This window comes from Haliotis rufescens, unplaced genomic scaffold (assembly GCF_023055435.1).
Source record: "Haliotis rufescens isolate VD_foot unplaced genomic scaffold, xgHalRufe1.0.p SCAF_12, whole genome shotgun sequence".
In the NCBI taxonomy this organism is placed as follows: Eukaryota; Metazoa; Mollusca; class Gastropoda; order Lepetellida; family Haliotidae; genus Haliotis; species Haliotis rufescens.
Genome location: NW_025963802.1, coordinates 37724463 through 37750274, shown reverse-complemented (window position 1 = coordinate 37750274; position 25812 = coordinate 37724463). Strand labels below are relative to the sequence as shown.

Below are 25812 nucleotides of genomic sequence, written 5' to 3'. Positions count from 1 at the left end.
TACGGTACTGATGGTGACGCGACTATGCTTGTCTAAGAGGCGACTTACGGGATCGGGTGGTCAGGCTCGCTGACTTGGTTGATGCATGTCATCGATCCCAATTGCGTTGATCGATGCTCATGATGTCAATCACTGGATTTTCTGGCCCAGACTCGATTATTTACAGACCGCCTTCATATAGCTGGAATATTGCTGAGTGCGGCGTTAAACAATAAACAAACAAACAGAACTGATGGTGACAAACAGCTTTGTTAGGGCTTATACATTCAACATCACATGTTCAGATGTTACTGGCAAAGACGGATATATAAATGGTCATTACCCGAAAGAAGACGTTTATATACAAGGAAGCCGTGTGTCATCCTGATTTGAACAGTACGTAAATTTTATCATATGCAAGTTGTTTGCAGGCATGGTTTCAAATTGTACATGTCTCTGCTTGTAAGCATGCATCCACGATTACCATGTGTATCTTATCTCCATTCTGTTATGATACCTGGACTCTATCTACCATAGCTTCATTTAATAGGTCTCTAGCAACCCATGCTTTCCGTAAAAAGCGACTATGCTTGTCGTAAGAGGCGACTAACAGGATCGGGTGGTCAGGCTCACTGACTTGGATGATGCATGCAGCGTTAGAAACTAACAGTTTTAGACCACTACTCCTTATAATGATAACATATAGCAAAACCCTTAAAAAGGGCAAATTTCTACCAGTCCTTATGATACCTTAACTATTGGGCAGTTTGGCAAGGACTTTTGGACTAGGAATTATTAACGCTGTGCATGTCATCGTATTTCAATATGTGTGGATCGATACTCATGATATCAATCACTGGATTGTCTGGTCCTGACTCGATTATTTACAGATCGCCGTCATATAGCTGGAATGTTGCTGAGTGCGGCGTTAAACAACAAACAAAACAAAAAAATCATTTAAAAAATGTGATGTCACTAGTTCCATCTCTTATCACTAACTTAGCACAGGATTGAAACCCTCATCCAATCAAAATATCTCTCCTGAATGCAAGTTCAACTCAGATCTGCATTTAAGATTGCAGCCTTATCCGAACAAGACCCAGATATATTTAATCGAAATAGGAAACTGTTATGGGTAGTGTTTGAATTTGTTTTTGGCCAGGCTGCCATCAGGACCCACAGACTTCAAAAGCTGCAGTCCCCGATTAAACATATCAGGCCCTCATTCAAAAGACTGCAGCTTTTTGTGACAAATAAATTGATACATAAATTTACTGCAGGCCATACAAATTTGAAACTCCAGGCCCGACACAAGTTCTACCTTCAGCAGGCCCAGTAACGGGCAGGCACTTATTTCGAACACTGGTGATAGGTAATGTGTTTGCTGCAACTGTGTTTCCTGAATGAAAGGACCGTGGAGGAGAAGTCCCTTTGCTTCAAGATGTTCTAATTGTTATAATTATATTGGTCTAATTGAATATGGCTACTTCTTCCAATCAAGAAGGAATGGTGTAATTTGATCAGATGTCTGTTTTTAGTGTTATATTATTCAAACCTGATTTAATATAAAAGATATTATAAAAGAGTTGCAAAAGAATACACTGAATTAGGATCATAAACGTGGTGAAGGAAAAAATGCAAAGAAAAATTATGTGGCTTGTGACCCAACATTTTTCTGATGGAAATTAGGCAAAACCTGTGTCAGGAAGCCCCTTAAACCAGCAGACTCGATTGTCATTTTGAGTTCAGTGACTATTGAACAATCATTGTTTGAAGTCTTCATTCTTGAAGTATATTAAATACTATGAAGGAAATGTTCCTGATTTGAACCACATTGGAAACGAGATTGACCTGATTTCTGATTGATTTATTGATCTTAGTGCTTCTGACTTGACTTTTATCAAATTGGAGCATGTTTGGACATGACCATTTCATTTTCCTGCCTTGGGTGCAGGGTGGCACAGGTGATGAATTTTAGAGTTCATATTCTTAAATTTGTATTGATATAATCAGTCGCAACCTACAGTGAAATCCCTATCTAAAACTCCACCTTAACCTGCCACCGGTCCACCGGTTCTGAGAACACCACTCATTGACCCAACAGTAACAGCCAGATCACCAGTCCACCGGTTCTGAGAACACCACTCATTGACCCAACAGTAACAGCCAGATCACCAGTCCACCGGTTCTGAGAACACCACTCATTGACCCAACAGTAACAGCCAGATCACCAGTCCACCGGTACCATTCCACCGATGAACTCCACTGGTGTCATCAGGAACTCCTGGAACACAAACAGTATATAAGGAGCTCCCCTACCCACTCACAAACAGTCTGATGAAAGCCCCTAAGCTAGAAACTAGTCACCCATACTTGAGATAACTCTTGGGTCTTGGCCAAAACCAAATCCTTATCCTAACTGTGCTTTGTTTGAAAGTATCTTGGACTTATAACATAAATTGTTAAACTTTATGTATTTTCTTTGTAATTCACTTTAAGTCAAAGCAGGCAGTTCTCCTGAATCTGTTATGGGCTATGATAGTCTGTAAAACTGAATACATGTCGACAAGATTAGACTTGGACCAAATGATTTCGCTGTCAGACTTGTGGCAACTTTAGTCCATGGTATCCCAACTAATTCTAGGCATCTCTAATGGAATCATATCTCTGACTGTAAAGTGTCCATGCCTGTTTGGTATTACCTCCCGATGGGGCGAGTTTTGACAACACCCGACTAAGAACCTCCTTAATGTCTGCAAACTACCATTCCAGGAGCAGTTTAGAGTAGACCACTCTCACAACCCAGCACTCCCAGATCAATACAGCACCCCAAATATCTCTACATATGATTGTAATAATGGAAAAACCATGCACTTTATCACAAAACCCGCTTGAAGAAGATCCAATACTGTGGATGGAGCAATTTAATGAAATTGTGCCAGACTGAAATGCTATTATCCTCAAGTCTGTGATATTGGTCTGGAACAAGGGAAGGCATTGATATGGTCGCCACTTCCATTGAAACGGACCTGGAGGTGCATCACACATTGTAAATAGAAGAATTGATCTGTAGATCGGGATGCATTATTGCCGAGTCTCTCTCTTATCATCTGCTTTCTCCATGCCTACTGTGAATGTTTTTACAAAGTTTTTCAAAGATTAGCTCACATTAGACCCTGGGATCAGACTAGCCATCAGTTGGCTGAGTTTTGAGTGGTTGGTGCTGGGGTCTGTTCCTCAAAGCGATCACAGCGCTAAGGTGATCGTAACTTGTATACTTTTACATAGACTTGTGATTGTCCTGGCGTTATGATAGCTTTCTAGAATGAGGCCCAGGGCACTAACAAGACTGTTATTGCTGACTTCAATATGGCTTTAAATTTGTACCAAGGCACATGAAGAACGTCCTCGGCTTTCGTTCACGTGCAGCTTGTTGGGTCACTAAGTTCAGTAAGTTCAAAACGTCAAAGCCAGAGTATAATCAGACTTGAATATCTGCCCAAACAGATTCAATATGGCATAAAAGGCAAAATAGTGATGAAAATGTTATGTTTGGACCAGTGGTCTTTTTACTGTATCATATGTAGTGTTTCTTGACCTTAAGTTTTGATATCAACTCAAATGTAATGATGTAACAGGGAGCAGTAATTACATGAGCCAGTTAGGCCTTTTGACCAGTTCCTTTCAAGTTCAGTTGAGAACCGTGAAGATACGGGATAGAATAGGTCTTCAGCAACCAATGCTTGTCGTAAAAGGCGACTATCGGGATTAGGTGGTCAGGCTCGCTGACTTGGTTGATGCATGTCATCGATCCCAATTGCGTGGATCGATGCTCATGATATTAATCACTGGATTGTCTGGTCCAGCCTCGATTATTTACAGACCTCTGTCATATAGTTGGAATATTGCCGAGTGTGGCGTTAAACAACAAACCAACCAAGTTCAGTTGAATAAAATAAATTTAAAATAACTAGCTTATGAACTTATAACTAGTGATGCAAATGTTATGTTTGGACCAGTGGTCTTTTTACTGTATCATATGTAGTGTTTCTTGACCTTAAGTTTTGATATCAACTCAAATGTAATGATGTAACAGGGAGCAGTAATTACATGAGCCAGTTAGGCCTTTTGACCAGTTCCTTTCAAGTTTAGTTGAGACCCGTGAAGATCCGGGATAGAATATGTCTTCAGCAACCCATGCTTGCCGTAAAAGGCGACTATCGGGATCAGGTGGTCAGGTTCCCAATTGCATGGATCGATGCTCATGATATTAATCACTGGATTGTCTGGTCCAGCCTCGATTATTTACAGACGGCCGTCATATAGCTGGAAAATTGCCGAGTGCGGCGTTAAACAACAAACCAACCAAGTTCAGTTGAATAAAATAAATTTAAAATAACTATGCACGGATCAATACAAATCAGAGATGGCACCACATGTTCATGAAAGAGTACGAATGTCTTGTTTTGCTGGTAACACCTGTCACTCACAAAACTGTCAGTAAAAAAGTAAGTGGTTGTGAGTAAGGAGGTGTGAAAATTCCATTAAAGGTTATAGATAGATAGCATCATCATTTTGACAAGTGATGTATCAAAAGCGATGTCACTTATGAGGCTGTTACTGGAGGCTGCTTTATGTTACATGTGTTACACCTGTTACATGCAAAAACCTGGTGTCATCATTGATTGTTTGAGTGATCTATTCATATAATTTTACCACTATTTTGCCTTTTACGCCCAATGAATCTGTTTTGATGGATAATCAAGACTGATTATTCTCTGATGTTAACGTTTTACATCCATGTCACATTGGATTGTGCAACTTTGTAAGAGTTTTGAAAAACAGTTGTGCACATTGAACCCCAATGGAACTGAGGCAGTCTTCCTGACCGTTTGTCCTCTCCTCATTATAAACTAACTTAACAGTAAGAATAGGTGTTGACAACAAGAAGATCACAATTTCCAGTGGAGGGTAAGAATACCTCTGGGAATTTCAGTCAAAATGTCGAGTGACAATTAGGACGCACTATGTGACCAAAGGGGAAAGTGAAATCTGAGAAGGTTCTCTTACTGGATAACTAGTAGGTCTTTGATTCAAGGTTAGGTGCAGAGAAAGGATAGGATATTTTAAAGGGGAATACTGACAAATTCAGGAAATTATGATATGGTAGATTGCTTATATGTTGCTGGTTGTTTTTCTGATGTCAGTGGAATACAACTCAGAGGGGTCGAGCAGTGTCTGGATTAACACTTAACTCATGTCAGGACCGCCTCCGTGGTCTAGTGGTGGAGCGTCCACCTGGAGAGCGGAAGGTCCGGGGTTCGATCCTCGGCTGTGTCATACCAAAAGACGTTAAAAGATGGTACTTGTTACCCTGTCTTGCGCTCAGCATTAAGGGACTAAAACAAGGACTTGTCGGCTCGGAGTCAGCATACTGTGTCTGAGTGTGATATTCATGTTAAACTGTGGCATGGTATCTCAGTGAGCTAGCACTATAAATCGGCATCAGTCCGGACTAGTACAAGCAGCCACACCCACCTACACCCACCCACACATGCACATGCACATGCACATGCACATGCAAATGCACGTCGCTATATATAAGTGCAATTATCTTGGACGCAACGTTAAATCCCATTTCACCTCACCTCACCTCACCTAACTCATGTCGGGTTCATAACTCTAAACTAAACTCTATTGAAGGTACTTTTTTTAAACAGAGTTAATTTTGACAAAGTTAAGTCGGTGTGAACTTATGTTATTGGTAAGAGTGTTTTCAAATGTTTGGAGGATGTTAATACAGAGCAGTCTTCCTTACATGTTGAAATATGTTTAGATATGACAAATCCAAACATGGCAGGAATAGGGCATGTGAATTCAGCTGAATATCAAGATCCTTTTTGACATATGACTGATTGACTTTGAAGGTTTATTGACCTTCAGGGCAAGCTCTCCAGTTCAGAGACTTCAGTTGACACCTTTAAATGTCAGGTTCATCAGCTTGCAAGATGGCAATTATGACATATGAGGTCTAGGACCAGTTTAAATGCTATTATATCATGTAATATCATATTTGATGACTAAAATCAAGCACATCCACTTTTGAATTCAGCAACTACAATTGAACCATTGTAGCTCTGGTCCTCTGGTCTTTGATGGGAGTTTTGAAGTTGGAAGAACATGAAGGCATGAAACTTTTTGTGGGTAACATTTAATTATACCCACGACCATCCGTCCGAAAACTTTGTCCGCGCGATTTCTCTTAAACTATTCAGTGGATTCATCTCAAACTTAGTACATATAATCCGTGTCATATGGAGGGGTGCAGTCAAAAGAAAACAATTGTTTTTATTTATTTTCCATTTTTTTATGAATTTTTCAAACCCTAACCCTATCCATTATTTAATTTGAAACCACTGACACACTAGGCGGGTGCGGGGTATTAGTGAGCCATGCTCACTTTTGCCCTTGTTTATTCTATGTCACCATGTTTCAGGGTAGCTTTTTGTTCCTACATCATACATTCTGGTCCTCTGGTTTAATAAGTAAATGGGGGGCACGAGTGGCCCAGTCGTCTAAGGCGCCGCGATTCGCTGTGCAGAGTTGCGTCCCTTGGGCACGCCAGCAACTTAATTATGATTGTGGGTTCGAATCCCGGTTCGCCGCGATTATGTTTCTAGGTTTGTCAGCACCATACCCGTGCTCGATGGTTTCACCAAAGTGGTAAACGTCTGAGACCTGCATCACTTCGGGCTTTCCTCCCACATTAAGCTGACACGCCGCGATATAACTGTAATAGTGTTACAAGCGGCGGTAAACCCAACTCACTCACTCAATAAGTAAATGTCTCCAGTTTTTATTGTTCTTTCACATTGTACAGTGTGGAGTAAAAGTCAAAATGTGTCTTAATACTTAAGGGATTTCGGTACTAGGAACTGTCCATGATATTCTTCTATGTGCATTTTGTGAAGCTTGATGCACAATCACACTTACGCTGTTAAGAATGTTAATGTTTGGGGTGAATTTGAACTCATGTAAGTTAATAGTTAATACGTATGGTGCAAGCAATGTCTACGATTTGTCTGCCCTTATGTGGTAAATATTCTCAATAACAAAAAGGCCCATGGTGATCAATGATCCCATTGGCTGAGTATTGGTGTGCGGAAAACTTCCTAATTGAGATCCTCTTCCAAACTTGCTTCTACCCATGAAAATCAGGGTCAGAATAGGTCTCTAGCAACCCATGCTTGCCGTAAAAGGCGACTATGTTTGCCGTAACAGGCGACTAACAGGATCGGGTGGTCAGGCTCGCTGACTTGGTTGATGCATGTCATCGTATCCCAATTGTGAGGATTGATGCTCATGATATCAATCACTGGATTGTCTGGTCCAGACTCGATTATTTACAGACCGCCATATAGCTGGAATATTGCTGAGTGCAGCGTTAAACAACAAACAAACAAACAAACCAAACAGCACCGCATTATAAAGGTCAGTTTTAGCTTACATCTATTAAAAGTTCAAATAAACTTTTCTTATAATAGTTTGTGCAATCTTATTGTGTTTTAAACTTTCAACATCTGCAGTGAAACCAAAAGGCCTAAACTTTTGTATGTACTTACAATCTCAGCAGTAGTCTCACTAAAACCTACTCGATTCTGATCTGACTTCAAATATGGCTGTCTTGGCAGCCATTTTGAATTTGTGATTTTTTTCCGTTACATGCCATTGATATGCTGTAAGTATGTCGTATGTGGAATTACATATGATGTGATTTAGGGCATATTTGATTCTAGGCTGTACCATGGTGTTTACCCTTCACACCACCCATGTATCTGGATTTAATGTGGTACAGAATAGAATGCATAACATTTTCTTGACTTTTGTCTTGGCCATTTCCATGATAAGTTTTTTCCCCTCATATCCCAGGAGTCTAATCGTGTGGGATGTCAGTGGTTCCATCCCTGTCCACATTATACCAAAAGTTGTTAAGAAGTGGTACTTGTTGTTACCGTACACCTCACCTCACCTCACCTCTCCTCTCCTCTCCTCTCCTCTCCTCTCCTCTCCTCTCCTCTCCTCTCCTCACCTCACCTCTCTTCTCCACCTCTCCTCTCTTCTCCTCATCTCACCCAGGGTTCTAGGCTAAAGGTTCCTTGTCCAGGTTAATTAATTTCTTCTTTAACCAATAGAATGTGAGGAGTTATATATACCAGTCGTTGTTCCCATTAAGATTTGTACTTCATGGGGTTCACTGCATTTTGATATCACAACCAATCATAATTTAGCTGTGCAGAGTTGCATCCCTAAGGCATGTCAGAGTTCATGATCATGGGTTCAAATCCCAGATTGTCATTCTAGGTTTGTCAGCACCATACTCCCACTCGTGGGTTTCATGAAAGTGGTAAACATCTAAGACCAGCATCACTTTGGGCTTTCCTCCCACATCAAGCCAACAGACTGTGATGGAACAAACTGGAATACTGTTCAGAGCAGTGTCAGGCAAATCTCCTTCACTCACTCACTCACCTGTTACTACCAAAGGACATCATTACTCCAATTTGTTCAACACTCCACTGTCCAAAAGTCACTGTTGGATTGCTCTGGTTTAAGATGTATCTGTGAACCCCAAAACATTTCTTAAGACAAAAAACCCAGTTTGACAGAAAAAAACAAGTTGGATTTCTGACAGAAAATATTAATTTTGTGAATATTTTGCTACCTCATCACAGCAAGCTGTTCTGTTCATGGAAGGGTCATATCGGCCTCTTATGTTATATAACCATTTGCTTCATTATCGAGTGGAGGCAAATGTTATTCTGCTCTGAATAAATCATGCTGTCTACAACTCCCAACTGATATCGATCACTGTTTGTACAAGGGAGCTGTTAGCATAGTTCTCTCATTCTGTTAGGATTAGGCAACAAGTCATCAGTAATGTCCCCAACAACTTCTTGTTCATGTTGATTTCAAAAGTAAGTTTGAGACTGTGGAATACTGGAAACATGATGATTGATTAAGTTGATAAGAGATTTGTATTTTACATTTGATGAAAATCCAGAAGTTTGAAAATGGAGTACACATGTAGACAAAGGTCTCTCTGGTCTAGTGGATAGAGCATCTGCCTGGAGACCGCCTCCCTGGTCTAGTGGATAGAGCATCTGCCTGGAGACCGCTTCCATGGTCTAGTGGATAGAGGGTCTGCCTGGAGCCGCCTCCATGGTCTAGTGGATAGAGCATCTGCCTGGAGACTGCCTCCATGGTCTAGTGGATAGAGGGTCTGCCTGGAGACCGCCTCCATGGTCTAGTGGATAGAGCATCTACCTGGAGACCGCCTCCATGGTCTAGTGGATAGAGGGTCTGCCTGGAGACCGCCTCCATGGTCTAGTGGATAGAGGGTCTGCCCGGAGACCACCTCCCTGGTCTAGTGGATACAGCATCTGCCTGGAGACCGCCTCCATGGTCTAGTGGATAGAGGGTCTGCCCGGAGAGCACCTCCATGGTCTAGTGGATAGAGGGTCTGCCTGGAGACCGCCTCCATGGTCTAGTGGATAGAGGGTCTGCCTGGAGACCGCCTTCATGGTCTAGTGGATAGAGGGTCTGCCAGGAGACTGCCTCCATGGTCTAGTGGATAGAGAGTCTGCCCAGAGACCGCCTCCATGGTCTAGTGGATAGAGCATCTACCTGGAGACCGCCTCCATGGTCTAGTGGATAGAGGGTCTGCCTGGAGACCGCCTCCATGGTCTAGTGGATAGAGGGTCTGCCCGGAGACCACCTCCCTGGTCTAGTGGATACAGCATCTGCCCGGAGACTGCCTCCATGGTCTAGTGGATAGAGGGTCTGCCCAGAGACCGCCTCCATGGTCTAGTGGATAGAGCATCTACCTGGAGACCGCCTCCATGGTCTAGTGGATAGAGGGTCTGCCTGGAGACCGCCTCCATGGTCTAGTGGATAGAGGGTCTGCCAGGAGACTGCCTCCATGGTCTAGTGGATAGAGAGTCTGCCCAGAGACCGCCTCCATGGTCTAGTGGATAGAGCATCTACCTGGAGACCGCCTCCATGGTCTAGTGGATAGAGGGTCTGCCTGGAGACCGCCTCCATGGTCTAGTGGATAGAGGGTCTGCCCGGAGACCACCTCCGTGGTCTAGTGGATACAGCATCTGCCCGGAGACTGCCTCCATGGTCTAGTGGATAGAGGGTCTGCCTGGAGCCCGCCTCCATGGTCTAGTGGATAGAGGGTCTGCCCGGAGACCACCTCCGTGGTCTAGTGGATACAGCATCTGCCCGGAGACTGCCTCCATGGTCTAGTGGATAGAGGGTCTGCCCGGAGACCACCTCCGTGGTCTAGTGGATACAGCATCTGCCCGGAGACTGCCTCCATGGTCTAGTGGATAGAGGGTCTGCCTGGAGCCCGCCTCCGTGGTCTAGGGGACAGAACATCTGCCCAGAGAGCTGAAGGTCAGTGGTTTGATACCCGGCCGTTGCATTCCAAAAGACGTTAAAAATTAGCCTGCCAGGAGCTTGGCACCAAGAGGATAAAATGTGGAGTGGTCGGCTCTGAGTCAGTTTACTGTGTCTGAGTGGGATATTCATGTTAAACTGTGGCATGGTATCTCAGTGGGCTAGCACAAAATTAGCATTAGTTTGGACGAGTACAAACAGCCACACACACATGCATGCACATTGCTATATAAGTGCAATAGTTTTGATTGACTGCTAAGTGCAATAATTTGACTGCTACATTACACCCATCTTACCTTACCTATGAACAAGATACATCATAGGTTTGTCTGTTTGTTGTTAAACGCAGCACTAAGACATATTCCATCTATATAACGGTGATCTGTAAATAATCGTGTCTGGACCAAAACGATTGGCATCATGAGCATAGATCTAAGCAACTTGGATACAATGACATGCATCAACCAAGTCACTGAGTCTGACCACTCGATCTTGTGGGTCACCTCTTACGACAAGCATGGGTTGCTGAAGACCAGTTCATCCCGCATCTTCACAGGTAACTTGACAGGTTTGCCATGTAAAGTCATCTTCCCCAGGCAAGGGAGTTAACTGACTGTAAAAGTCAAGTTTCCACTCTTGCCGAACTAGGCTGGAATTCCAGAGTTTTGTCTGGACTAACGAGTCTATGCATAGTCCAATCAAAATCAAGCATCTGGTTCAACAACATGGATTTCAACATGCAGATTTCAATCGACTGCAGGATTTGCAACTTGGCATCGGGAAGATGTGTAAAGTGCACTTCCTACACCTCCTGCCAAGGGCACATACTTTCTTAGATAACTCCTGGTAAATACCATAGACCTACATAGTTACTAGAAAATGTGGATAAAAATATTCACAGATGAACAGGAAGCTCAAATCCATTCCCACAATTGAGGGATTTTTTGCTTCAAAAAAAGTTATTTTCAGAATTTTTTTCTAAAGTAATAACATTGATAAAAAAATAACCTGTTAAAGGAGCAGCAGTAGTGGTTCGGAGGGGCTTTGTGATGTGGTTGGGCAGGTGATGGAATCTCACAAAAACCTCAATTACATCACCTCTCACAGATGAAGCTCTGCTGCTGGGAGAGACTGCCCACTCTCTGCACAGCAGCGGTACCAGACTCAAGAGTCTCTACTCCCTCGTCCAAGCAGATATTATTGCTGCCATAATCCAGAACAAAATAAGCTCTAGTTTGTTAGATGTGTGTGGTTCTGCATTGAAACTTGCCGAATCCCTTTGAATATATTTTCAAAAATACTTTTATCCACTGGATAAATTCTTGAAACTTTCAAAAATACTTTTAGTCAGCCATTTAAAATCATAAATAGGAAAATCTAAATGAAAATGAAATATCGTTATCAAAGGAAGTCTGCTTTATGTTCCTGTTTAAGGTATAATATTCCAACTGTGTAATTTGTCTCGATCTTAAAGTTAAGTATTCATCTCTTCTCTTGAAATTTGTTTCATCCGACCATTTGAATGAAATCAATATTATGAAGCATTCAACTCAATTCCAAGCTTTCAAACACTCCAGGATGATAACATATCTCCCTGTGCCATATTGGAAATTTTGTTAAAGAGCAATTCTTGGTAGATTATTTTGGGGAGAAATATCCACATTACCATAACCTCCAATGGCTTAATGTTAGATGTGTCCACATGGATAGTTCTAGTACCATTAGTCCGGCAAGCTTGGTCTTCTGCCATCACACACAGATTATTATCCACTTATTGATTATTTGGCATAGTCAGAATGAGATATATTACCCCCTGTGTGATAATAATTGCTGATGGCCGCTGTCATGACATATTGAGCTGATGATGAGGTGATGCTGATGCAAACTAACTTGTTTTTGATTGGTCAACAAGGCTGATTATTGAATGTCCTGTGGTCTCCCGTGTCCAGCTCGGGTGAAGTTATGTTGTTCATGATTTGACTGGCTAAATGTGATATATATTATAGGATATACATGGGGCTGACCATTTGATATTCAAGTGGGAGCCTATATTTTCTTTTTCAAATAATCTTTTCCCGAACATGCTGCAAAAAATGCTTTGTCCCCAGGTAGTACACACAAACATTAATCATTCTCTTGACATGCTAGATCTTGGAGATAGCAAATAATATTATTCAATCAAACTTCTATTACCCCGAGCTATATCATGGAATTCTTAATCTACAGTCTTGGTTTTATCATTTGTAGATTCGTTTTGTTAGTTCATAGACACAGCTACTAGCATTAATTTCAAGACGCGTTTTAGGCCAGGGGTTGACATTTGTATCGATTTTGGGACGCATTGATTTAAAGATTCACAGGATATCACGCAAACAGAGAATTAATACCCAATTTACAACAGGGAGCATATACAGCAAACGATGGAGTGTGTGAGTGAGTGATTTGTGTTTAACGCCGCTTTTAACAGTATTCCAGTTATATCACGGCGTGTCAACTTAATGTGGGAGGAAAGCCCGAAGTGATGCAGGTATAAGACCACTTTACCACTTTGGTGAAACCCAATGTGTACTGTATACCCGGTATGGAATATGTAAATATGTGTACTGTATATGTAATAAGTAAATATGTGTACTGTATATGTAATACGTAAATATGTGTACTGTATATGTAATATGTAAATATGTGTACTGTATATGTAATAAGTAAATATGTGTACTGTATATGTAATACGTAAATATGTGTACTGTATATGTAATACGTAAATATGTATACTGTATATGTAATACGTAAATATGTGTACTGTATATGTAATATGTAAATATGTGTACTGTATATGTAATACGTAAATATGTGTACTGTATATGCAGTATGTAAATATGTGTACTGTATATGTAATACGTAAATATGTATACTGTATATGTAATACGTAAATATGTGTACTGTATATGTAATACGTAAATATGTATACTGTATGTGTAATACATAAATATGTGTACTGTATATGTAATAACTAAATATGTATACTGTATATGTAATACATAAATATGTGTACTGTATATGTAATAACTAAATATGTGTACTGTATTTGTAATACGTAGATATGTGTACTGTAAATGTAATATGTAAATATGTGTACTGTATATGTAATACGTAAATATGTGTACTTTACATGTAATACGTAAGTTTGTGTACTGTATATGTAATATGTAAATATGTGTACTGTATATGTAATATGTAAATATGTGTACTGTATATGTAATATGTAAATATGTGTACTGTATATATAATATGTAAATACTGTATACTGTACAGTAAACTACGTTTATAACGAACACGCTTATAATGAACTGATGGATATAACAAGCCTATTTTTTGTCCAGTCCATTTGCTGTATATATATGCTTATTATGAACTACGGGTATAACAAACTAAAATTAGTTGTCCCTTTGAGTTCATTATTACCATAGTTTACTGTATATAATCAATGCGTAAATATGTATACTGTATATGTAGTGTTATGCGTAAAAATGTTATACCGGTATGTATCCATAAGTTTTCTTTATGTTGTTGGGTGGCGAACAGATTGTATTGTCACACCCATTTTATAAAGTACCATCTTCCCGAGGCAAGCGAGTTAACTGACTATCAAAGTCCAGTTTCCACCCTTGCCGAACTAGGCTGGTATTATGGAGATACATTTTGGCTGGACTAACGAGTCTATGCATAGTCCAATCAAAATCGCGCAACGAAATCGAAATCCGGTTCGTATACTGTCGTGCAGATTTCGGTCAATTGCAGGATTTGCAAAGCAGATGTACTGCCAACTCATTGTCAACAGATAGTTTACAAATCTTTTTATGTTTTTAATCAAGGTGCTCAAGTGATTTGATGCGATGTAAGACCCGTTTTATCACAATATAGATCTTGCGTTTTGATCAGATCATCTTGACTGGGCACCACCATTTTGTGTGAAGCAAATGCAAGTGATACGACAGGTGGAATTTGAATGGTCCATAGGAGAGGCTCAGAAGGGACATAACTCATAATAACCACTGGTGGCGCTATGATCGAGCCCAGGAATTCCAGCCTAGTTCGGCAAGGGTGGAAACTGGACTTTTAAAGTCATTTAACTCTCTTGCTTCGGGAAGATGATAAATTACTTGTTACAGAAACAATTTTGAAATGGATAACTGTCTGTCAAACTTTTTCGATTGACGCCTATTTGAAACACCAAAGAAACATGTGTTACCAATCATGATAAATCTTTTATTCATAATATTGCCTCACCTTTTTCACAAACTTCCTGAATGTTTTGTGTAGAAGTTCCCCAGGCTGCTCTCACCAAGCCGTGAATGACTGAAGAAATATTGCATCAGCATTTAACGCCAAAAAGCCATTCAACGACCTTGACTTTCCTGTCAGTTCCAAGCAATGGTGTCAGCATTATAATCAGAAACCCACAGAGAGAGCAGGAGTATTGATGTTCTTTCTAGACTGCCAGGAGAAAGTCAATCTCAACTGTTTGACATTGCTGAATATTTGAGGAAAATTACCACTTGCTAAAAGCAGGGATGTTAAATCCAGTATTGATAATATGATAATGCAGCTTTGTGATGTATATATGTGCAAACTCGAGTCAAGTTGTCTTTACAATCATATTTTCTTTAAGTGTAGTATTGACCCACTGAGACATTATCTTCATCAGAACGGTAATAACAAGATGCTGGCTGTTCCAGCAGTAAATAATTGGTGGGTGTTGACATAGCTGTACTCTACCGTGACTAACTCCGAGTGGATTGTCAGCATCAATAGGGGATAGAAATCAATCAACAATATGGCTTTCAGGGAAAAAATCCTGTATTATTAGGGAATGTTTTGATTGAAACAATCCTATTAATTATTGATGTTTATGAAACAGGGCTGAGGGAGGATGACCATTATGGCTGGAACTGCAGGAATATTGATAACTGTGGACAGGAATTCAATATGTTGTCGCTCCAAATCAAGTAGGGAATTTTATTGTGCTCTATATTTTCAAAGTTTCAAGTACACCCTTGATCGGTATTTATGGATGTCTTGTGATATTTTTTTTTACAACTTGTTGGCAGTTGTAGACAAATGTAGCTGAGGATTATGTGATAAAACGTGAACAGGAAGTCAATATTTTGCCCCAAATCAAGTTGAGGATTTTCTGTTGCTCGATATTTAAGTGTTTCAATCAGCTTTTTATAAGAGAAAACTGTGCACACTGTGCTAATATCAGAAATATGTGTACTGTTTTATTGTCATCTTACTCCAGCGATTATATACAGGCCACATTTAATAAGCTGAATTATTGCTGAAAGTGGCTAAAAACAAACCACAGCCTGAAAGGTCTGCCAACTAGAACTTTGTAGGGGTGGTTGGGTAGCCTAGTGGTTAAAGCGTTCGTTCATCACACCCGGATACGATTCCCGACATGGATACATTGTGTGAAGCCCATTTCTAGTGTCCCCCACCATGCTATTGCTGGAATATTGCTAAAAGCGGCGTAAAACCATACTCACTCACTCACTCACTATAACTTTGTATTGATAAACCCAGCAATTATGTTATAATATGAAGTTTATGTTGTTCACATTTATCGAAATTTGGTCTAAGATGCTGCAAATACCTTTCCGTTCAGGTGAGCTACAGGGCTTTGAGTCATTATTTGTAGCATTTTCGTGGTTTCAATTTTTTGGCTGACTTTCAACTTTTATGGTGTAAAATCCAAAATGAGATCTACACCTAACCTCAAGAGCAAATTCTTGACTCTTCACACAAGGTAGAAGGAATAAAAAAATAAGCTCTTTTTCATGAAAGTTGAACTTCGGGAGTGAAGTGATTTGTGATTGATTCTCAGCAGGGTCACGTCGAGACATGTAATGCCAGCATGCTTCCCTCCACTGATGCCTGTTTTCTTTTTAACTCCAGGGTGACCCAGTGCAATCGGTACAGGCCCTGCCATCTTCGCCCAATGCAGCAATTGCCTAAGTGAAGCTCTCCGTACAATCAGTGTTAGTTGACAGGTGAGTAGTATGAAAATCAATGCTAGTCGACAGGTGAATGGTACTTATGTGTTGTATACACTACAGGGAACATGACTTGTCGTTTTATGAGAATGACAATTGTCCATGATTGTCTGGCCACATTTCCAGTTTCCACAGCAGGAAGACAAAACAAGCAAAACATTCTTAATCTAACACCGATGATAAAATTAATTTAATTTAGATTCATATGAGTTGTCAGATTACTTGAACAGTACATATGGGCATGTGTGTTAGGTTTCAAAGTCTAATTAGTTTCTACCTAATAGATGAAACACTGCTAATAACAGATTCCCTTTAGCAATAGGAGACAGCATTCATAGTCATTTGGGAAACTAATTTGTCTAGCCAAGGGCTGGACACAATCTCCAGTCCAACAAGATCAATCTCTATCTATAAATTCCATTGTGATTCCTCAGGAAGATGTTTGTAATCATGTTTAGGCCTCAACTATGGATTTTGTTGTTTTTCAGGCAAGTTCCAATCTGATACCTGCAAAATTATGAAAATGAAAAATATTTCATGATTAGGTATATTTTCTGAAAAAAATTGTTTATGGTTGTGTTGAACCTTTTGTTAAAAGATTTAAAGGATTTAACCAAAAAATCACCTTGATATGTTGTAATTATTTTTTTTTGCCTACTAGGGCTGGGCGAGTCCAAATTTACTACCCGGGTACCCACCCCCTATTACCCAACCCGACCTGGGTACCGGTGTAGGTCTCAAGTTGGGTACAAAATGTCCAATTGAGAATTGTTTTAGCGAGTCCTGGCAAAAACTACTTCTATTAAATGATCTGATCATGCATACACTGAAGTTGACTGAAGCTATATCTTTACTCAAACATTTGAATGTGTGCATTAATAGAAAAAAACATGACTTTTTGTGTAAGCATGGAGTTTGACTTATCGTTATTAATCAATATATCATAACTAACCATGGGTCCTGGTAGTCCTGTGGGTACCCAGATCCTACTCAGGACCTGAGGATCCAAGTTACCCATTCCAGCCTTCTTGCTTACTTCCTCATGGAATGTCATGAAGATTGGCCAAGAAAACACGTAATACAAGACATTAAATCGTCTGGGGTGAAGATACTTGGATGCCACTTGAAATATGACATTACTGTAACGAAAGTAAGTTACAGGTCAGCGGTAGAATCTAACAGTTTCAGTCCACTAGTCCTTATAATGATAACAAATAGCAAAACCCCTAAAAATGGCAAATTTCTACTAGTCCTTATAATACCTTTACTATTGGGCAGTATGGCAAGGACTAGTGTCAATTTCTAAAGCTGCAGGTAATAAGTAAGAGGCGACTAGGGGATGAGATGCTCAGGTTCGCTGACTTGGTTGATGCATGTCACCAATTGTGTAGGTCGATGTTCATGATGTCAATCACTGAATTGTCTGGTCCAGACTCGATTATGTACAGACTGCTGTCATAACTGGAATATTGCTGAGTGCTACGCTAAACAACAAACAAACAAAATGTAAATAATATTTACCCTGCATCACCATGTGGGGATTCTGGGGAAAATGGATCCCTAGTATCCCATGCTTGTCTTAAGAGATGACCTCCTGCTCTGTGACGTGTCTTATCGCATGTCATTGGCCCCAGTGGTGTGGATCATTCATTGCTTATGCTTTCAGTGCTGTGGGTAGTAATCCAAGGTATACACTGATTATCATTCTAGGGTTGTCAGCACCATTACTCATGCTTGTGCCTATCACAAAATGGTAACCGTCTAAGACCTGCATCGCTTTTCGACCACATCAAGCTGACATGATGTGATATAACTGGAATACTGTTCAAAGTGGCATTAAACCCAACTCACTCACGCTTTCAGTACTAGTTTGTCTGGGCCAGACTTGATTACCGCATTCGACGTAATGAGCGGCCAGGGCGCTCTCAAAATTAGGAATAGGGGGCTCTTATTCGAATATTATTTTAATGAAAAAAGCAGAGTTGAAAGATAAATTTCGTGGTTTATGCTGACAGCCTGAAATGTTTATGTACGACAGATATATTTTTCCAAGAATTTGATTGCCCAAAATTAAGGGTGCAAATAACACACAAGTGCGTATTATACACGAATAAATAAGTCTTGTGTACAATGATCCACCGCAAGGGGTGCTAATTGGGATTGTTCACTAGCCAATATATCAGCAAATATCGCCGTGGGCGCTTATTAGACGGGGCGCTTATTACGTCGAATAAGATATTTATCCTTTTAGAGGGTTCCATGATGTAGCTGGAATATGTACTGGTTGTTTTGATAACAGTGTAGTTTTCTTAAACACAATCATTAAAAAACTGACACTCTCAACAGTTATCACAAAAATAACATTGCCTAGTTTTCACAACCATGTTATTGGGACGCAGTTCCTGTTTTTTCAATTTTATGTGTTGAGTGAGTGTTCTGTGTAGGCTTTAAGGGTTATAACAAGCTCCACAGAATGTCATGCCGCACTCTGTACAAGCCGTGGACGCGGAGCAGTGTTGGGAAGTGTTAGCAGTGTCGGTTTTTACACTGCAGCTTGTTGCTGTCACGCAAGGAGACTTGGAGGATGGTCAATAGGTTTTTCTTCTGAATCAATGGGATGCTAGAGTGCTGTTTGTTGCTCTGAAATCACGAAAACAATGCAGCTGTGCAGGCAGCTCAAGTTAACAAGTATGTCCTTGGTTATAAGTGTGGCTTGGTTTTTATCTGAAACCGAATAACAATTATCTTTTGTTTTCTAGTTTCTGCTCTCATGGTTCTGACACTTTACTAAGGTGTGGAAAAATAAAAATTTTGATCTTGTTACTGGACAATGAAACCATACAAATATCTTATCCAAAGACAAAGTCTTCCTGTGTATATTATGGGACAAAACTGTTCAATAAAATACAGAATTGGTATTTTACTGCCTGCGAGATAATTTTGACATTGATGAATCAGTTGTCATATCTTTGGCTTCTTGAGCACCGAGTGTGACCTGCTATTACTTGTTACAAGATGTTGGTCAATTGGCAACATGGTACTCGGATCAACCAATCAGAAAGTGTGACGAAAGGCATCATCGAAATCAGAACAAAGAAGAAAACATTACACTGCCGTCAGTTTGATTGGTCCTACTCGCGATGTTTACACTTTTTCAGCACCATACCCATACCCCATTAAAGACCTGGGTCTCCTCATGCTTTCCTCCTTCATATAGCTGACATTGAAATATTGTTACCGTATTTGACGTAATAAGCGCCCAGGGCGCACTCAAAATTAGAAACAGGGGGCTCTTATTAGAATATTATTTTGGTGGAAAAAACAGAGTTGAAAGATAAATTTCATGGTTTATGCTGACGGCCTGAACTGTTTATGTACGACAGATATATTTTTCCAGAATTTAATTGCCCATAATTAAGGGTGCATGTAACACACGAGTGAGTATTATACACGAATAAATAAGTCTTGTGTACATTGATCAATAGGAAGGGGTGCTAATTGGGATTGTTCACTTGCCAATATAATAGCAAATATCTCCGCGGGCGCTTATTAGAGCGGGGCGCTTATTACGTCGAATACAGAAAGCCAAACTCACTCACAGACTGTCCACTTGTCTTCAGTGAGCATTTCCGTTTTGGCGTCATCTCACCAGTAACCATAACTAATAAAAGGGTTAGAATTTGCATGGTGCTCACGGAATGCTTATTAGTTACATATTTCTTCACATATTTTGATTGAGTGTGGTTTTACGCCACTTTTAGAAATATTCCAGCAATTTCACGGCGGGGGACACCAGAAATGGGCTTCGACCATTGTACCCATGTCAGGAATCGAACCCGGGTTTTCGGCGTGACGAGCGAACGCTTTAACCAGTAGGCTACATATTTTGAATTGTTTACCTTCATGTCCAAGCGCTGTTAATGAGCTTTCAGTTCATTTTGGACATAGCTGAAGGCACAGGGTTTATGAAAGTTTGTGCAAGTATCTGGTGCAGCCAGTACACCCTTCTTACAGTTTGCTGTAGTTTTGCACAAGTCTCTTAGGCAATAATTATTAGTTTAAATCATAATTTCTAGATTATGCGAATAATAAGAACAAGTTGTCACTATAAGCGACTGGAGTCCTTAGCTAGACTTGCCTATTTAGAAGACAGAATTACTACTCATCCATGGACCTTTCTTTCGGTACAGCCTTGGAGTAAGGCTAAGATTTCTGTATTGTTGTATATTTGGCTAAACTTTGACCTTCATGTACCTTGTGGTGTTGGTACTCATGGTGAAAGTTTAATGTCACTTCCCTTATTACTCGTATAGCAAAGTGTCATCAACTGGTCACTATTAGTGTCCCACTACGAGATCAGGGACCTTATGGGTGAAAAATCACATTTTGACTTTTTATTATATTTTAAAACTACAGTATCTTGGAACACAAAGTTACAATTCACAAACTGCAATTCATATTCATGACAGAGATACATGTCATCACACATTTGGACTCATTTTCCGATTTAAAACTATTTAAGTAATAATTGCAGTTTGTAGACATAATGTCTGATGAATCGAAAACATGTATGCTGAAAAGTTTTGAAATAATGCTTTCATTACATTACGTAGTAACCAGGAAGAAATAAGAAATTTTGTACAGTCCGCACACATGGCGATCTTCACTGAAGTAAGTTGACGAAAATGTTTTATAGTTGACATAGCGCAATCGTATTCTAGCACCCATAAGGTCTCTTTTCTCCTGGTTGGTCACACACATGTTGTGTAGAATCTTTTGTTATATATTCTTTTATTGTCATGATCACATGGCAGAGCTTGAGATAAACTGCGTATTTGCGTAAAGTACTCATAAAACACACAAGCATGATAACCTCTTTATCATATAATGTCATTCTTTAATTCTGTGCTTTAAAATCGCTTTCCCTCTCTCACAAACATTACCCAGTTTTCCTGGAATGCGCGCATTAATATTTATTACGTGTCGGACAGTGACAGTAGCCAATATAGTTCCAAGTGAAATCTGTTTCTTATACAGTGGCAAAGCAACACATACACAAAACAACAGTTGCTTTTAATTGCCTTTCACAGCAATCCATCGGTCTGTCCGCTAGAGTAACTGCCCTTTGTCAAAGGGAAGCTACTCTAACCCTAGTCTATGAGACGTCACGGCCACGGTCAGACGTTGTTGACAGTCGGTCTGTCCTGTCATAACGTTAAGAAGTGTAGTCAGATGTACACACAGCGACAAAACGAAACAAGGTAACAATTCAAACATATTTCGGCCAAATCCAACTATTTCAATTTGTGGAGAAGGTTTCAAGCCGCAGAGGTCAACAAGCACAGATATGGCTACTGATCCCGCTTGGCTAGGCCTCGTGCCCTCGCAAAATTGTTTCGAAATTTATATCTCCAAAGTTGCCAAAACTTATAAAATTGCCTAAGCTACGTCACAGTTAAACACTGATTTTCAGTATATTAGACTGTTCTTTTGATAAAGATAGCAATTATCACTGTAGTTTATCCAGATTCCCGATGGTTAATTCTGACTCGATCGCCAAATGACGAGGGCGACGCCATGTTTGTTTATAAACAGTGAAAGTAGTCCTACTTGACCTTTGATATTTGCATCTCTATCCGCATATGACCCCAACGGATATTGTTTTTATCCGTTGGCTTTATCCTGCCGAGAAACCTACCCATTATATGATAAACTGAAATATGCAGACAAATCAAATCCTAGTGTATCAAATATGCAACAAAAACTATAAATATGCTACTGAAATAAAATGAATGCATGTATTATAACAATTAGATAAAACAACTGCGTATATTACAACTGTTGGAAAAAAGATTGTGTATCAGCCGATCGCCAAATTCACTTACCAGTACCGACAGTTACATTTGGAAAAGCTTCTGTGACAAACATACTGATAGATGCCAATTGAAAAGCACATCATGCCTAGTCAATACATGTCTTAATTAGTCGCTGATTGGTGATGAAAGAAATATACCATTTTGTTAAAATGGCTTCCCGGAGAGGGAGCCCCAAGCAGAACCTGGTGTACTACTTTTCACATAGTTTTAAATGATTTACAGGGATTGTTACGAAACAGGTTTTAAGTTAAATACAAAAAATGTCAAGAAACAGGTGGGTAAAAAAATAAGAATACCCTCTAAAACTTGTGGATACCCAATCAAACTCAAACCCCAGGGTAAAATACCCAAATAACCAAAAGGTTATCGAAAGCTCTGACATGGGTCAGGATAGTTGTCTAAGGTGCCACAAATGGCTCTGCAGAGTTGTGTCCCATATTCACCTGATTATGTTTCTAGATTTGTCGGCACCATACCCATGCTCATTGGTCTAGACAAAGATGTAGTCATCTGAGACCTGCTTCACTGCTTCACTGCAGGCTTTCCTCCCACATCACTGTGACTGTCCTGATGTAACAGAATAATGTCCTTCACTCTTGTTCACCCTTCTTTTATGACTTAAAGAATCTAATGTTTAAATAGAATCCAGAAGATTTAGTTGAGCTGCAGATTTTCTTCATGAGAGATTCTGTACGGAGCATTGATATAAGTCTTTGAATGGCATTTAGAAGTGATACACATAAGAGAGAGAATTTTATGAAAGTCAACTTCTTCTTTTTTTATTTTTTTATTTTTATTTTTATTTATTTATTTATTTATTTATTTTATTTTTATTATTATTATTATTATTATTATTATTATTATTATTATTATTGGGGTGGTCGGGTAGCCCAGTGGTTAAAGCGTTTGCTCGTCATGCTGAAAACCCGGGTTTGATTCCTGACATGGGTACAATGTGTGAAGCCCATTTCTGGTGTCCCCCGCCTTGATATTGCTGGAATATTGCTAAAAGCGGCATAAAACAACACTCACTCACTCACTCACTCACTCACTCACTCACTCACTCACTATTATTATTATATACTTACTCATTCCTTGAAATTTAAATTACATTCTCTCAAAACAATCACTACCCCTCCCACACACGACAACATCGCCATGGTAACGTGACAACCGCGCTTCCTAGAGTGTCATCTGGTATATTTCTGTAAGTACTGGGGGTGGAAATGTCGAAAGTTAAGAGGCTGTAAAGTCCACAACATGTCAGTCAATGTTGAAATAAGCGACATATCTGGCATGATTGAAATCAGCGACGTACATAGCACAACAGTGCTCCATTATCCAGAGCATTTTAATGTGGTATATAATGACAAAATAGCAGGGGATCCTTCTTTAAATCAACCACTGCTTGCAGTAGATGGCAGGTAGATGTTGACTCAAATGATGGTAATGTGTAACTCGGTAATCAATAGTTTCCAGACAAAAGCATCAGTGGGTAGTAAACAGATATACAATTGAAAATGTCAAGGTGGATTTACACCACAGATAGAGACTTATATATCCCTCGTACACCGCAAGTAACCTTGCTTCAGTTTTTAGCTCACCTGACTGAAAATCAAGTGAACTTATGTCTGTCATCCATCCAGTTGTCTGTCATCCGTCCAGATGTCTGTCTTCCGTCTAGTTGTCTGTCATCCATCCAGTTGTCTGTCATCTATTCAGCTGTCTGTCATCTGTTCAGCTGTCTGTCAGTCCAGTTGTCTGTCATCCATCCAGTTGTCTGTCATCCGTCCAGTTGTCTGTCATCTGTCCAGTTGTCTGTCATCCGTCCAGTTGTCTGTCATCTGTCCAGTTGTGTGTCATCTATCCAGTTGTCTGTCATCTGTCAGGCTGTCTGTCATCTGTCCAGTTGTCTGTCATCCGTCCAGTTGTCTGTCATCCGTCCAGTTGTCTGTCATCCATCCAGTTGTCTGTCATCCGTCCAGTTGTCTCTCATCCATCCAGTTGTCTGTCATCTGTCCAGTTGTCTGTCATCTATCCAGTTGTCTGTCATCCATCCAGTTGTCTGTCATCCGTCCAGTTGTCTGTCATCTGTCCAGTTGTCTGTCATCCGTCCAGTTGTCTGTCATCCGTCCAGTTGTCTGTCATCCGTCCAGTTGTCTGTCATCTGTCCAGTTGTCTGTCATCCGTCCAGTTGTCTGTCATCTATCCAGTTGTCTGTCATCCGTCCAGTTGTCTGTCATCCGTCCAGTTGTCTGTCATCTGTCCAGTTGTCTGTCATCCGTCCAGTTGTCTCTCATCCATCCAGTTGTCTCTCATCCATCCAGTTGTCTCTCATCCGTCCAGTTGTCTGTCATCCGTCCAGTTGTCTGTCATCCGTCCAGTTGTCTGTCATCCGTCCAGTTGTCTGTCATCTGTCCAGTTGTCTGTCATCGGTCCAGTTGTCTGTCATCTGTCCAGTTGTCTGTCATCCATCCAGTTGTCTGTCATCTGTCCAGTTGTCTGTCATCCGTCCAGTTGTCTGTCATCCGTCCAGTTGTCTGTCATCTGTCCAGTTGTCTGTCATCCGTCCAGTTGTCTGTCATCTATCCAGTTGTCTGTCATCCGTCCAGTTGTCTGTCATCTATCCAGTTGTCTGTCATCTGTCCAGTTGTCTGTCATCCGTCCAGTTGTCTGTCATCTATCCAGTTGTCTGTCATCCATCCAGTTGTCTGTCATCTATCCATTTGTCTGTCATCTGTCCAGTTGTCTGTCATCCGTCCAGTTGTCTGTCATCTATCCAGTTGTCTGTCATCCGTCCAGTTGTCTGTCATCCGTCCAGTTGTCTGTCATCCGTCCAGTTGTCTGTCATCTGTCCAGTTGTCTGTCATCCGTGCAGTTGTCTGTCATCCGTCCAGTTGTCTGTCATCCATCCAGTTGTCTCTCATCCATCCAGTTGTCTGTCATCCGTCCAGTTGTCTGTCATCCATCCAGTTGTCTCTCATCCATCCAGTTGTCTCTCATCCGTCCAGTTGTCTGTCATCCGTCCAGTTGTCTGTCATCCGTCCAGTTGTCTGTCATCCATCCAGTTGTCTGTCATCCGTCCAGTTGTCTCTCATCCATCCAGTTGTCTGTCATCCGTCCAGTTGTCTGTCATCCGTCCAGTTGTCTGTCATCCGTCCAGTTGTCTGTCATCCGTCCAGTTGTCTGTCATCCATCCAGTTGTCTGTCATCTGGCCATCCAATTGTTTGTCGGGTTGTCTGTCATTATCTGTTAGTTTCCCCATCTCCTCTGAAAGCACAAGGACTATTGAGCTGACACTGTTTGTGCATGATCCCAGCTATGCTGTCCCTACACGCTCATAAAATTCCAAACTAATCTTATGTGGCGCTTTCTGTCATTGGGTCTTTGTCTAATAAGCAGTGTGTAGACTTATAGATGGTCGAAAGTGATAAATGAAGCA

The 25812-nt window shown here is 40.5% G+C and overlaps 1 protein-coding gene across 3 annotated transcripts in view; it reads left to right on the top strand.

Moving 5' to 3' along the window:
- Nucleotides 1-25812, top strand: part of LOC124136565 (complexin-like) — a 305393-nt gene that overhangs the window by 8724 nt on the left and 270857 nt on the right. For all 3 annotated transcript variants that reach the window (XM_048393591.1, XM_046502508.2, XM_046502510.2), the window contains exon 2: nt 16396-16490. The gene's annotated coding sequence lies outside the window, so the exon portion shown is untranslated. The remainder of the gene's footprint in view (nt 1-16395; nt 16491-25812) is intronic.